Source organism: Zalophus californianus, chromosome 15, assembly GCF_009762305.2.
Source record: "Zalophus californianus isolate mZalCal1 chromosome 15, mZalCal1.pri.v2, whole genome shotgun sequence".
Lineage (NCBI taxonomy): Eukaryota > Metazoa > Chordata > Mammalia > Carnivora > Otariidae > Zalophus > Zalophus californianus.
Genome location: NC_045609.1, coordinates 49,035,668 through 49,051,934, shown reverse-complemented (window position 1 = coordinate 49,051,934; position 16,267 = coordinate 49,035,668).

The following is a 16,267-nucleotide window of genomic DNA, read 5'->3' as shown; positions in this document are numbered from 1 at the left end:
TTGTGTGACACAGCAAAAAGCAGCACTGAGAGGGAAACTTATAGCATTAAATGCACACATTAGAAGAGGGAAAGTCTCAATAATTTAAACAGCCTCCCACAAAAGAATCTGGAAAAAGGAGAGAAAAAATAAATCCAGTGCAATTCCTGGAAATAATAAAGAGAAGAGCAGAAGTCAGTGAAGCTGAAAACAGAAAATAAATGGGGAAATCAAGGAGACAAAGAGCTTTGGAAAGTGTGATGAAACTGACAAACCTCTAGCAAGATGGACAGCTCAACACATGTAAATTCAAAAACTTAGATTAAATGGACCTATCCCTTGAAAAGGACAAATTACCACAGTTTATCCAATATAAATAAATAGTTTGAATAGCCTATAACTGTTAAGAAAATTGAATTTGTAATTCATAAACCCCCAGATAGAAATCTTCAGGCTCAAAGGGTTTCACTGCAGAATTCTACCAAATGGTTAAATTCTATACATCTTTACCAGAAAGTAGAAGAGGAGGAAACACTTCATTGAAATTAAAAACTTCTATTAATAGAATGATAAGACAGGCTACAGAAATGCAGAAAATATTCGCAAATTATATATTCAGTGCAGGACTAACATCTAGAATATATAAAGAAGCCTCAAAACTCAACAGTCAGAACAAAAATAATAATTGAATTAAGAAGTGCCCAAAAGACACAAAGAGGAGTTTTAACAAAGAAGATATAAAGATGGCAAACAAACACCTAAAATGATACTCAGCATCATTAGCCTTTAAGCAAATGCCAACTAAAACCACCATGAGATATCACTATACACCCATCAGAATGGATAAAACAAAAAATGGTAACACCCACAAATGCTAGCATGGCTGCGGAAGAACTGGATCACTCACCCTGCTGATGGGAATGTAAAGTGACAGAGCCTCTCTGGAGAACAATTTGGCGATTTCTCAAAAAACTAAACATGCAAGCACCACAGGACCCAGGAATTACGGATCTGAAACCCGGAGTTGAATTAATTAATTAAGGGCTGAAGTGTGAAGCCAGGAAGCCTCGTGTTCACATAAAAACTTGTTCACAAATATTTGTAGCAGCTTCGCTTGTAACAATTAAAAACTAGAAACCCAGATGTTCTTCAACAGGTTGGATAAGGGAAGTATATCCATACCTTGGAATACTACTCGTCAATAACAAGAAACTACTGATACAGGCAACAACCTGAATGAAGATCCAGAACATTATTCTGAGTGAAAATGCCTATCCCAACAGACAACACATTTCATGTTCCATTTATGTAACATTATGGACATGGAGAGTAGAATAGTGGTTCTCAGGGGTTACGGAGGCGTGGGAAAAGGAGGGTTGTGGGCATGACTACTGAAGGATGCTGGTAGGGATGGACATGCTCAGTGTCCTGACGGTATTGCTGTCAATATCCTGATTGTGATATTGTACTAGAGTTTCATGGTATGGATGTACCACAATTTGTTTAGCTATTGGAGGAAACTAAGCAAAGTGTACATGGTATATTATTCCTTACAACTTCATGTGAACCTATAATTATTTCAAAATAAAGTTTCTTTTTTAAAAAAATGGAGAAAAATAATCCTGTAGGCAAATGGAAACAGAAAAAATAAGAATTAATGAATACATGAAAACTCCATCAATTCTTTTGACTACAAATTGTCTTTCATGAACTCCTCAGAGTCTATCCTGCATAGAAACTTCTAACTCTAACCAAACATCTATGCCTTTTCCTAAGGATAGGATCAAGGTGGGGTTATCATCATCTAACTCAATAAACTGCACATTTCATCCAATTTCCCTCTTTCTTTACCAAGGTTCACATAATTTGTTACCTAAAAAAATCCTTTGCCAGTTTAAGGCCTGAAGCAAAGAGGCTTCAGACATAATTATTTCATTATTAATCACTGAAGTAATCTAATTAAACCCCACAAAAACTCAATTAGAAACAAGATTGATTGTTTAGAAAATGTTTGTTGAAAACCTCTACCAGAATATTATTGTCAAAGTGAAATGAAGAGGGAGAAGTCTCTTCATAACTCGGTTTCCAAACCTAAACTTAATAATAGCCCCTTTGCTTTCACTATGTCTAAATACCTTGATTCAGGTCTTAGACAAACTGTATGTGTGCCCACGTGGCACAACAAACAGGAAAATGAGCCTCCTCCTCCTCCTCTCTCTGCTAATGACAAGATTTACTACTATGAGCCAAGAATGACCTTCAGAAACACCTGACCCCGTGGGCTAATTATGCTTAGAAAGAAAAGTAAAACGTTAACTTGGTTGAAGGGTCACTGTTGCTCTTGGCATGCATTCCACACCATTCTGTTCAATGAATCAGTGGACTCCATTACATCTATTAGGGTGCATTTTGTAGTCCATATAGCCTGTCCATCTCAGGCAGAGACAAAATCAGAAATACTACTAAGGCTAACCAGTTAACAAAACCAATGCTTAAAATGCCAGGTTGATATCATACCTTCTATGCTTTGTGGCTCTAAAGCCTTGATCCCCTATCAAGTGTTTTTCCAGCCACTTGAGTTAACTTCAAAGTTCTTTCTCCAAGAACCATCTTTAATCCCCCAATGTCCCCCTGCTGGCCTGCTTTCATGCAGAGGTGGAACAGCTCTCCATTTGGATTCACAATTTTCACAATTTCCATAACTGAAAATGAGACCATCAAGTTTCACAATTTCCATAACTGAAAATGAGACCAAGCTGAGCTCACTGTGTTCTGAGTCGATAAAAACTAGGCATAGCAGGTACCAGAATGCCATCACCACCAGGTGATAAGATGTTGCCCTAAGTCTCAGCATCATACACGCCCCCTGGTCCCCCACCCAGCCACTGCCTTGTCCCCAGTTACCACTGAATATGTCCAATCTCTAAGGCTGGGTTTCTGCTCTGTCTCTAATTTTGTATTCTAGTTCCCATTTGGCAGTGACCCAAGTTTTTCTGGCCATCCAGTCCTCCCTTTCTTCAAGGGTTGAAACCTGACTCTTACCACCCAGCTACTGACATCTCAAGATGTTATCACTCACCTGACTTTGAGTTTTGCCAGCTTTCAGAGATCCAAGCTCACGTTTCCAGAATGCTACGAAACAGAAATTCTTGTTGATTTTTCCGACTCACATAACCAGATCCACCCCAAAAAGAAAGAATATTCCTGATTCTTGGACAAGCCTCATCTTGGACAACGCTGGGCACCTGGGATACTCAATTCAATTTAATTCAATAAAAATGTCTTGAGTTCTTAGATGTGTCTGGCACTTTTCCAGCTGTTGGAATTATGAAGATTAATAGGACACAGCTCCTGCCCTCCCAAAGCTTGTTGCTAATTGGGAAAACATACATGCAAACACAGATCTTTCAATCTAATATGGTAAACGATTCAATGAGATATGAATCTGTGGCTCATTGAGAATAGTGCATGCTTCCTCCCAGAGGAAGAGGAGGAGGGAAGGTGAGCACAGAGAAGGGATGTAGTAAGGGCAAAAAACGGACAAAGAGATCCCCCAAGCCTAGAAAGGGCACATCAGGTGGGATTTTATAAGGAGCAGACCGCACTAGCCCACCTGGAGCACTCTAGGGAGATGTGAGGATCTTAGAGGGGAGAGCCTGTATGGTAGCTTTGGGAAGACTGGTCGCATACCCTGACAGTTCTCAGCCTCAGCAAAAAGCTGCACACCCAAGCCTGGGATGGAAACCTAGTCCCGTCCACCCACAGAGAGTCAGGCGAGAGCTCATGGGGACTTGGACAAGGAATGAATGGAATCAAAAGTGGCCAGTACAGATGATGAATAAGAGTTCTCTCAGATGCCCTGTTGGAAGTAAGATCGCCAGGCCTTCATAGAATTTTGGGGTGGGTGGAAAAAATCTCAGTTGTGGAGATAATGGATTTTTTTCTGCCAGCCCAACACAAGTGTGGCTCAAAGCCAATTATAATTAATTTTATAAAAATTAAACACTGTGACCACGTGCACGTGTGTGTATGTGTAAAACAAAATGCGTGTGTGCTTCCAATGATAAGCACAAAGCCCAGAATAAATATAGAGGAGGGAACCTGACATATATGTGGAGTCCAGTGAAATCTTCATGGAGAAGCTGATGGGTAAACTGAGTCTTGAAGAGTAAGTTGATGGTTATCAGGTAAAGAGGGAGCATAAAAGGGATCCAAGCGAGGTGAACCCCATGGGAAGTGGCGGTTGGAGTGATAGAGGGGCAGCAGAAGATTTGCCTCTAGGTTCAGGCCCACAGTCTTCTTAGGTTTTGCCTGCTACTGTTTTCTGGTTTCTATTTGTAAACAGCCCCTGGTACCTTGCATAGGTTTGTGGGGCCCACCCTGGCCCTCTGTCTCCTCTTTAGGAACTACTCCAGAACCACAACCAAAAGAGCGTCTCATTTACTTTGTCATTAATTGGGCATTCTTAATCTTTCATCATAGCTAGGATGATAGAACATTCAAGCTGAAAGTGGTTTAGCAATAACTTAGTCCAAAATTATCCTTGTGCAGATGGGGGAATTGAAGGTCAGAGAAGGGATATGACCTGTCATCTGTCATGCATTTTGATGGGGTAGAGTGAAATCTGGATCCAGGACCCCCAATGGCTAATCCTGTATTCAGGGTTTAGCAGCTCTTCCGTGTAACTTGTTTACCTTGTTCCATGTGAATGGGTCCCCAGGTGCCCCTCAGAGTTGTGTGGTGCTAGACTGCACAAAGGGCTACAGACACTGGCCCTGGACTGACAGTGGCTTCGGTCAGGTGTCCGTGCCTGCCCTACTGGGAGTTTACGAGGATATGAAGAAATGGCTGAAAATGGCACTAGACCTCTCCCACCTCAGGGGGATGACAGTGCCCAGGGTCAGGGGAAGAAACCAGTGTCTTCCTCAGCAACAGAAATGAGCTCAGCAGGGACAGGAATCCGAGCTGACCCTGCTGTTTCCCTTCTAGTTCTAACTACCACCTCCCATTCCCACTTCACCCTCCCTCCACCCTCCAGTTCTCTGCTACTGCCATCTGGAGGCCATGGGGCAGGAAAAGCCTAAGAAGGAGACTTCCTAAGACAGAAGCCAGGGACAGAATGTGGTTCTTGTCACCCAAGCAGCATGGGCTGAGTGAGGCCCTTTAACTGACCCTGTCCAGGCATGGCAGGCAGCCACCGACAGCCAGACACCAGAATCCTTCCCCAGGTGGCATCCATCACAACTGTGCAATGGTTGACTGAAACCCATCTTTAGAAATGCACTTTTCCTAAGAAGGGGGAACTTAAGAGGCTCAGGCCACTGGAAAGTAATGAAACTTTCCTGATGGAGAAGCTGATAAAAAGGAGAAGAGAGACACATGAACAACATGGAGTGTCCAGTCCCAGAGCCCAGGCCAGGCAAGAGCTCTCAGCCAAAGATGACTGCTGGCTGAGCTGGAGACACCAGCTGGGGTAAAACTGGGGGAGATACCTTGCATTTGGGCTACAGCCCCTCTGGGGAGTCTTCAAAGAAAAGTAGTAAGTGGGCTAGTCGGCCCTTAGCCAACTGGAGATTTCCAGAAATGGGCCTTTCAGATATTCCCCAGTTCAGATCTTTATGCACTGAACTAGCTTTATACAAAAATTACCCAAAAAAGGAGATTCCAGACTGTGCTGCCATCTCTAGACAGTAAGGATCTCCTGTTCCATCTAGTGTGCAGATTCAGTTGGGATGGAGAGTGAAATTTGGGATGCAGGACTGGCAGAGTAGGGCTGTGTGGGGAAGGCCGGCCCTCACAGTGTTGTTACACAATGTGTCACACCATGGCCTCTTTAGAGGTGGACAGTGGGGTCCAGAAATCCACAAATTCTTTGACACTCCTCCTATCAAAAAGTAGAATTGGGGCACATGGGTGGCTCAGTTGGTTGAGCGTATAACTCTTGGTGTCTGCTCAGGTCATGATGTCAGGGTTGTGGGATCAGGCCCCCTGTGGGGATTTATGCGGGTGTGAGGCCTGCTTAAGATTCTCTCTCTCTCCCTCACCCACTGCCCTGCCCCACCCACCTCTCCCTCTCTCCTTCTCTTAAAAAAAAAAAAAAAAAAAAGTGGACTCTATTCTCCCTCCCTGGAGTACAGGCCAGTCTTTGTGACTTGCTCCCAACAAATAGAATACACCAGAAGTAACTTGCAAGGGTAGATTGTAAAAGGTCATGATGTATCTTCCATTCTCGATCCGTCTCTGTTTCTCTCTCCGTGTGTGTCTCTCCCTCTCTATCTGCCTCTCCCTTTCTTGCTCTCCATCAGGATGCTGGCACTTGGCGCCCAGCCACCACCAGGCAGCCACATGGCAAAGCCACATGTGGGTGTGAGGGAGGGAACCTTCTGACAACTGCAGCCCCAGGCTGTCGAGCCGCCCCAGATGGTGTTAAGTGGAGCAGAGATGAGCTGAACTCACTAAGTCAGGCCCAAATTGCCGATTCATGACCAAATTAAATGTTGTTGTTGGTTTAAGCTACTAAATACTGAAGTGCTTTATCACACATTAACAGATCTGCAGACCAGAAAGCTCATTCAGACTTCTTGCTTTTGTAGTATTTGGAAACCGAGGCCCTGGTGAGGCAATGCTTGGCCATTAAGGTAGAGCTGCTGCTCAGACTCTGGCCTTTGGCCTCTGGGGCCACTGCCACGTCCTCTGTCCCACATGAGGAAACATGGTCTGTGTTGACCAGCCAGGCGCTCCCAGGAGGAGTGGGAGATGGAGAAGAGGAAGCATCTGGTTCCCACCACACAGCCTTACCTAAACAATCGGTATCTTCTCGTACTGATAACAGTCAGTGGGCTGAGCACCCAGGCTCTTAGGAACAGGCTCTCCTTGCATGCCACCTAGCCCTGTTTGTATAAAGACCCCCGGGTGCCTAGCAGGGGCGAGGGAAGCAGTGCTGGTGCCTTTACCAGGTCTCTGAACCCTGGGAGGCAACCCCACACAGATAGGGGGAAGGTAAAGCCGTTCCTAGCCCCGGAGTGGCAGCCTGGAGGCTCAGAGGGCCTTCTCTGAGGTGGAGGGAGCCAAGGGGCAGGAGTTTTGCCCAGCTGAAGCCCAGAGCCAGAAAGGAATAGGGAAGAAAGAGCAGCAAGTCTCATGCATGTGCTCTCGGGCCAGGTGTGAGGGCGGCATCCAGTTCCCCACAAAGAAAGAATAAGCCATCTTACAGCGAATTATCGGAAGAAAATAGTACTGTGCCCCTGGGTGGATGCAGATGGAATTCACTGGCTTTGAGGAAGAGGGTGACGTCAAGGGGGTGGCAGTATCACAAAGCAAAGAAGTGGGGCCCCTAAGAACCAGAGAAGGGCCCCAGACCAGGTGACGGCTCTCATTTTTTGATGCATGTACTTTAATGTATATCTGGCAGTCCTGAAATCAGTCGATCCATCAGCAAAAATATGAGAAATGATGACTGTGAGCCCAGGATATCCCTGGGTACTCTAGGGCAGCCAAAGGAATGGGCAGGGCCCTGTTTTCAGGATCTGCAACCCTGCCCTTGCAGGACTCCCCGAAGGAAACCTAAAGGAAAAGGCAGTGTAGGGATGGCATGGCACCCACACAGGGCAGGGTTATGGGGTCAGAGCTCACAGAGGGACCTGAATTTCGCAGAGGTGGAGAGAAGGACAAGGGCCGGTGGATGAAGGCCCAAAGGAGCCCAGAGAGAAGTTATGGAGCACCCTGTGTGTGGCCGGAACCTGCACTGGGTCCACTGCTCCCCCCCAGAGCCAGTACTCTTCACCCAAGGAGACTCCTAGACCTGATCCCCGCCTCTGCAGCCCACACGCTCTCTGTCCATCCTGCGACCCCACCTGCTCTCACCTGCCTCTCCCTCACCCTTGCTTGTTGCTAAAACTCTGGGTCTGTTCTTCACTCTGCGCTGGACTTCATCCCATCCCTTTGCAGCTGCGCTGCTTGTTCACGTCTGGCACGAAAAGGCTCAGAGACCCAGAAGGGGGGCTCCCAGCCTGATGAAGTAAGACACACCCACAGCCCAACTGCAAGTAGGGCTTCCACATCATCAGGCCATTAACTAAGGCCACAGGGGAATGCTGTTTGAGCCCAGCAAAGGAAGAGATCAGTTCTTAGGAGGCTCCGGGAAGACTTCCTGTAGGAAGGAGCATGTGACACATCCCCCGAGGAAACTGTACAATCTAAAGGCGGAAACATGAGAAGAGGGTAGAAATCTAGGCCGAGAGAACCGTCTTAAACCAGGTTCAGTGATGAGAAACACTGTAAAAAGCACAGAAGACTCTGCTTCCTCGTGGGTAGGAAGAGAGGACCCATGCTGTCATGATGCCCCGCACCGTGGGCTGAGATGGATCGTCGGGGCCTGGAGAAGGGGTCATCCAGAGCAGGGAGAATGTAACTGGGCCCAGCCTGGTACGCACACAAAGCAAGGGTGGGAAAGTCCATCAGTGTCCCTCAGGAGGGTACCTTGAGCACCAGGCACCCGGGGCAGGGGCTGAAATGGCAGGGGAAGTTCCGGGAGAGCATTCCCTGGGGCCCTGCCTCCCACCGATGCCGTGATGGCCATGGTTTACAGTGCAGACCCCCTGCTCCTGCGTGTCCACACATGGTTATTAAGCACATGTTCCACCCCACTGCCCCAACCCCACACCCCATGTCAGTACCTCCCCCAGAGCCAGGGGCTGGGATGGGGCTGGGACCCTCTAACCAACCACAGCTCCTCATGACAGCTCATGGACGCTGGGCACGTGGGCTTCAGTCACCCAGCCCTTTGGCTGGAGCTCAGGAAGAGGGTGGACACGGGGGCAGGAGGGCCTCCTGGTAGATTCCACTTTGGCAGCACAAAAGTCTAAAGGACTCCTGTCAGAAGAGGGACCGGGATGAAGTAGTGTATACTTCCCCAGTGCCTTCCTCAGCTCGGGCTTCCAATTCATAGCACTGAGCAGGCTCACTGGCTCCGCATGACTCCAGCAGGACCCTGAAACCAGAAACACTGAGGATCAGTGTGGTCTCTGAGAATTAGGTTTTCTTCACAGGGAGCAGAGACTATCCCAACCACAGGGAGTGGGGGTCCCCCTGGGTCTCCAGGGGGCAAGCATCCCTAATGCCTCCAGGTAATAAGAAGTGCTCAGTAACCAAAGGGGGGTGGGGCGCTCATGGAAGGGGGTGGGCAAGACCTGGCCTTGGCCAACACAGCTCCTGCTCTAGGCTTTTCTAAGGGCTCATCCCTCTGCCCAACAGGAGGACACTTGCGGGACCCCAGGTTTCCTCAGGTGTGCACTGTGGCCTGGGGCTCTAGACTCCCTAGCGCGGCCCCCCAGCTCTCCTCGACAGGTACACTGGCTCTGGGAGTTTGCAGACAGCTTAGAGCAGGGCATGGAGAGCAAACCCTCTTTCCAGCATGTTGAGCTTTGCACTGGGTTAGCCTATCTGGGTGGCCAGCTGGTTGGCTTTACATGGCTGCCATGACTTGAGGCAACCTCCCTCATCCAGCTCAAACACCCAGTTCTTCATGAATCTTCATGTTTGTTTGTTTGTTTGTTTGTTTTTAAACTCCTGCTTTATCCCTTATCACATGAGCTTAAACTTCATGGCGTTACAATGAAAGGTAGGGAGTGTGGGGGGTGGAGAGGTCTGAACTGAGTATCTCCTGTGTGGCCCCAGTCAGTCATTCAGACATTTGCTCCCAGTCTCCTGGAATCTCACAGCCCACGGAAGTGTTAGAGGTTTGAGACCCTGCTTAACAGAGAAGGAAATCAAGTCCAGAAAAGAGAGGAAATTCAGTCCCATACCAAAGTGAATGACTTAGCCATTCAAACCGTATGACTCCAAATTATATTTTTATCAGGATTAGTGTAGCCCACCTGGAGCATAAAAGAATAAAGGTGGTACCTTTTAAAAATTCTCTTTCTCTCACTCTCTCTCTGTCTTTGATTCCAAAAGCTGTAACCAAAAGCACAGCACTCTTCTTCAGGATCTATCATCCTACAAAAGGATGTAGGATGTAGATCCTACAAAAAAGGTCTGTACAGGCACAAAGCTTCTACGGAGGGGAGAAGGTGGATCCTGGTGGCCGTGCATGTCCGCCTGCTGGGGGGGGGGGGGTTTCCCTGCCTCGCTCCCCGAATCCACTCAGGAGAGGCAGGGGAGGGAAGAGGCTGCAGGTAGCCACCAGCCCGGAATGGAGAAGAGAGGCCAGAAACCACGCCGTCAGGGCCTGCGGGTGCAGAGCCCAGGAGGAAGCTGCCCAGCTGTCCACTCACAGGGCCCAGCTTCCCCAGGGGGCCTGCGGGAAGGGAGGGAGAGCGGGAGGGGCCGAGTCAGAGGCCCCGGTGCTGCAGCCGCTGCCACAAAGGAGGTACTGAATCTGGTGGGGGCAGAAGCGGGCAGAGGGGCAAGAAGAGCGCAGAGGGACGGGGCCTCCAGGAGAGCCCCACATGAGAGGGTCCGACGTCCGAGGAACCACAAGGAAGGAACTGCACTTTGAGGGAAGGGGCCTCTTGACCTTTAAGTCTGCCCTCAGTGTCACGAGGGGACAGGCCAGACCTCAAACAGCCCCCCTGGGCTCATGCCTGCATCTCATTATCTGCCCTGCCCCCAGAAGCTCAAGTGCCCCTTGTTCTCAGATCCCCCACCCTGCCGCCTCTCAAGTCCTTGGCGAAAGCGTGTGTTGTGGGCACAGTGACAGTGGAAGAAGCACTGAAGGCAGACCCCCAGCCTCTGTCCCCTCCTCTACTCTTCCTCACCTGCCCTGATGCCCTCAGACTCAGGGCCCTGGGTCTTCAGTGCCCTGGTGGCTGGAGATCGGGCTCCTCTCCTCCCCGATCCCTGGGGCCCATCCTGTGGCCCCAAGGAGGTGCCTGGTCCACGGACAGGTATCATCACCAGCCCCAGCGTGGCTCCCATGAGTGGGCAGCAGCCTCTGCACCTAATCTGCTATATGCCTCACGCTAGCCCCCTTGCCCTCAGGCCCGCGGGTCTATCCTTGGCCTGAGGACCAGCATTTTTTTCCTTTTAGGTGATTATCAACAGTTGAACAGATCCTCCGGGGGGAGGCAGGTTTGTGTTTTTAACCTCCTAACATCCCTCCCTCAAATCCATCCCCTCCTTTCCTCTCCACCACCAGCCCCTTACTCCCAGCCTTCCTCCTCCCTGCCGGGACCCCTCCAACGTTCTCCAGGCCTCTTGCCCTCCCTCGTTCATTCACTTGGGAAAAAAAAAAAAAAAAGTAGACCTGATTCTATCACTCTCACCCTAAAATCCCTTCAAAATTTCCCCATTGCCCTTGACCTAGAGACCCAATTCCTTCCCGTGGCCCAGAGGCCTGGCATGGTCTAGCATGGCCTCCCAGCTTCTAGTACCTTCTTCACTTCCCTGCTCTCCCATCAGACAATAAAGCTCCCTGAGGTCAGGGGCCATGTCTGGTTTGGTCTTTAGACTATTTCCAGTTTGTGACTTCATCCTGGGCTCAAGCAGTAGTAGGAAGGGAACGAACAAATGAATGAATGAGCGGGCGCATGATCAAAGGAGGAAGTTGTCTCTCTGGAAGGTAAAGAGGAAAACTCCCTTTGCCCAAAGCATGCCTTTAGTCTGATGCCCGAAGTTCTTAGAAACTGGATTAGATCTCTCCCAGGTGTCTTCCAGCTCCGCGGAGGGACACAGTTTGCCCTTTTACAAACAGAGCCCTTAGACTGACACTCTGCCTGGGGCCCTTTTATCCGACCGCTTCACGTGTCTGTAAGAAAGACCCTGGGTCCGGCCAGGCCCACGTGGGAAGAGGGAGCCTGATGCTGGGCCGCAGGGACACAGAAGAGCCTTTATTCTGGCAGACTCTTGATCCCTCACTCTGACTAAGCCCATGGGTACACTGCGGGGGGAGAGGGATAGATAACAAGGAAGGTCTTGAGGAATGCTGGGGAAGGAAGAGAAGCCGAGTGTCTGGGCTGTGTGACCCCAGGCTACAACGCTACAGTGCCTCCCAAACATTCTCCTTTATCAGGAAGTTAGAATGTGAGTCACACTCCACGCTCCCCCAAGGGCTTCTCTGCTGAGCCGGACTACAAATTGTTCAACTAATTGGGCCGCATGCTGAGCTCAACCCTAGTCCAGAGCAGGCCTCTGTGGTCAGGAGAGCGAGCCGCGTGGGGGCAGGTGCCAAGGTGAGGAAGGGGAGCTCCCAGTCACTCAGCGGGGGCCAGGAGATGATGAATAAAAGGACAAGTGATCCAGCATTGTTCGGTTCACCAAGAATTGACCATCTACAGTGGTTGAATCCTTAAAGCAATCCTGTGAATCCAGCAGAGCAAGACTGGACTATCATTGTTCTGCATATAAAGACAACGAAGCTCCAACAGTACCTGCAATGTTCGCGGTTGCAGCGTCGGGGGCAAAGGGGGGAAGCTGAGTCAGGCCCACGGCGTCCCAGGTGGGTGTTAACCCACTACATGACACTGCCCTCTGGAGAGGTTATAGGTAGATTGTGGGAATTCTTCATGAGGTTTTTAAAAAGCTACTGTTGGTCTGAGTTGGTTTTGTAAACATCCCTGGAAACAATAGGGAGAGTTAGATAAGCCGTGGGTTAGTGGTGATTGCACAGAGCTCATACTAAAGGCCGAAGAGTGGCCAGAGAGATTAAGAGACAGAAGACAGGATCCCCGGCCCTCTGAACTGGCCATCCGGGCCTCGGTGGGCCGCTGGGGGGCAATTGCAAACCCACCTCCCTCAAGGAGTAGACCAGCCCAGCGAACAAATACAGGCATCTTTGGTCTAAAAGGAGGAGCAAGGTGACAGGTAGAAATGTTATTTTTGTGTATTTATTTCCCACCCATGCTTGTATACCACCACGCCGCCAGTCTGTCCTGCTGGAAGGAGAATTAAGAGTAATGTAGCAGGAACACAAGGGAATAAAATATTCAATATTCAGTTTTTTGAACCCCTAAACTAGGTCTTAAAACTCACAAATTAGACAATAGTGAGAAAAGCCCATACTTTTGATTTTCAGTCGCCAAGTTGTGCTAACAACTGTCCCAGGAGAGTAACACGCACACTGTCGGGCACTGGGACGCAGAACCGAGGATGATAAAGTGAGCTGACTTTTGTGGCCTGCCTGGGACATGCCCTGCCGGGCTGATGTCCTCCACACAAGCTCTTTCACTAACCCCTCGAATGCCCTGAGAAGAAGTAGGTTTCCAGATGAGAAAAGAAAGGCTGGGAACCGGGAGCCAAGCCGGATAAGTGCACAATTCAGGAAGGCACATCTGAACTCCTTGACAGGAAAGGTCGTTCAGGTCCTTTGCAGGCTTGAGATGCTGAGATTCTATTTGTCTGTGTTCATGAGTACTAGAGAGAGAGCGCGTGTGTGTCTGAGGATGGAGATGTGAACAGTAGTTTCCCGGTTACTTAATACTGTCAAATCACAAACACAGAGGCTTACTTTCTAAACTTACTCCCTCAGAGGCAATACGGCCTCTGTTAAAATGATAAAGAGCGCATGAATAAACAGAAAGAACTAGTTTTGTCAGAAGGGATTCAGTATGTTTGCATTTCTAGCTTCCTAGGGTTTGACCTAATTGGAGCTTGCCTTTTCCTGAGCTTACACATACATGTGCGCATACACACATAGGCACACGTACACGTGCACACACAGGCGTGCACACAAGCACAGGCGTGCACACAAGCACAATACTCCAGGGACTGGACTGAGCTATTTCTGGCCCTGCCTTAGTCACGTTCTTTCCTACAGAGCAATGCCCCTCTCTCTCTGGGCTGATTGTCTTTTATGATTAATGAATGGTTTAAATACCCACAAATTCTGCAGGCCGGCTTTGAAGAGCACTAAACAGTCTCCCAGCTGCCTTCAGGATGAGCTGTAGAGGCAGGGTGCCAGACACATTGTCCAGAGCCAGGCTACTGGGGTCCTAGCCATCCGACTCACTAGCTGTGTGACCGGAGGCAGGTGACTTACCCTCTCTGAACCTCAGTTTCTTCATTTGTAGCTGGAGATAGGATAGCATCTGGTTCCTAGAGTTGGTGTGAGGATTAAATAGTTAGAACAGAACAGTGTTTGGAACAGCATCTTTGATTCTGTAGTAAGGCAGGAACTCCCGACCCTCCTCCTACAGGCTCAGATCTCCAGGATCTGCAAACCATCAGGAGGTTTGGAGCTTTGTGCCTACCAGCAGCCACACACCAGATTGAGTCTGCAGCCTTTAAAGGCCTGGGTGCTGTGTTCCCAACTTTGTAGTTGGGCTCCTGGGTGCTGGTTCCTTTTTCAGTTTTCTGAGTGAAAGTTCCCTGTTGGGCCTGTGAACCTTGCCCTTGGACCCCAGCTTGTCTGGCTCCGCATTGACTCTACATCTGCCCAGTTCAGGGATCTGTCTCATTTCTATCCATGTTCAGGAGCTGTTTCCACAATACAGAGCCTTCCAGAATCGTACTGCTACCATCCCCCAGACTAAGAGCGCAAACCCTGTTCAGAGGCTCCTGTGGGCCCCAAGCCACCTCCAGATGGAGGAAGAAGTAAGCCAGAGCAACCTCTTGAAACGGTTCAGACTAAGCAAGCTATGCTATTTGAACCCCACTGGACAGAGTTTTAAAAACTGTGGCTCCTGGAGAATGTCAAATTCTCACTGGGCCAAAAGTGGGGAAATGATCCCGCCCACCATGCGTGCATCATGCACATGGGCCCAGTTGAATGTGTTGAGATTCACAGTAACTTGACAAAGATGTGGGAGTTGAATGGCCAGTGGGATGCACTCGGTGCCTCACCCTGGTGGTCCCGGCACGCGTGGCTGTCGTTCCCACTGACCCCTCCCCACAAAGCCACTGCGACTGTTCTCAAAGATGAGCATCTTTCTGTTCTGCTTTTTAAATGGCTTTTGATGGCTCTCAACTTTCTTTTCAACACACGATAACAAAAACATCACTAACAATAATAATGGTTATAATGCCAATGATCTGAAATTATTGACACCTGCATGCCCAGTACTGTGCTAAGAACTTGACTTCTGCATCCGTGGCTGATGTTTTATGATACACATTAAGCAGGTAGTATTGTCGCTCTACTTTACAGGGAAAGAAACTGAGACCTGGGGACATAGCACATGGCCAGTGAGAGAGGCAAGGCACGCACCTAGTTCCTTCTCCAAAACTGATTTTTCTGGATTGTCTGTGGTCATCAGCATCTCCTTGTCCCTGCTGCACTGTCCTCTCCTTCTCGAAGACAAGCCTGGAGCCCCAGAATCACTGCCCCCCTGGGTCCAGGTTAGGTCAGTCTGTGAGCACATACACCAGCATGTGGAGTTCAGCAGGAGAGAAATTGTGTGTTTCTCTGTCCCGCAGCTGCGGTCCCTGGCCTCTGGGTGCCGCAGGGAGGTGACATCTGCGGACAGGCAGCTCTCAGGTCTCCAGGTGGCCTCCTGGCAACACTTGCTTTGGTACTGCAGGCCCTGGAGTCGCTGGTGATGACTTCCCTTTGATTTCTGCTCTGGAAGTCCCGAGGGAGTCTTCCTGACCTCCACTCCCTAGGCTCTCGCACGGTGGAAAAGGCCCCCCCGTTCTCCAGGTTAAATCTCTCTCTACTCAGATGACCTGGCACAGTTTTGTTTCCCTACAAAGGGAGAGCAAGCCCCTCAATTACAGCCCACAGGGTCCGAGGTACTGCCAGCTGGAGAGACGATCCATTCTCCTCCCTGCACACCCTCCGTGGGTCTTGCTCACACCAGTTTCTCCCTAATGCCCAGCCCTTTCCACCTGCAGGCAAGCTGAGAGCTCATTTCTCCAGAAAGTCTTTCTTGATTCAAGGACCCAGTTGCGTCTCCTGGCTTCATGCTCCCTGCACCCTGTGCACTGAACATCCTGCTTGATGTCAAGCTCTACAAGTAAGCAATTGTGTCTGTTTTGCACATCTTTGTACCAGCACTGGGCCTATTATTCATTAATGAATAAATAGATGAAAAAAGGTTGAAAAGGCTTGAGATCAGGATGCCTGGTATAAGGAAAGAATATATGCAGCTCAAATCCCTGAAGTCTGCTAAAGAATGCATATTGGCACGGACTCTGGGCTGGGTGGGCTCCATGGGGTACAAAGGTGAGCCCACCAGGAGCCCACATCCAGGAGGTGTGAACATATAGAGGGGTCTGGTGGTCTCCATGCAGCTGCATTCTGTTAAGGTTTCTGGTGACTTCTGCCTCCTTTGGCCCTCTAGGATCCGTATTTGTGCCTGGAGAAAAAGCAATGCCAGGAAGGAGACCATTCCCAGATGTCAAGACTCAACAG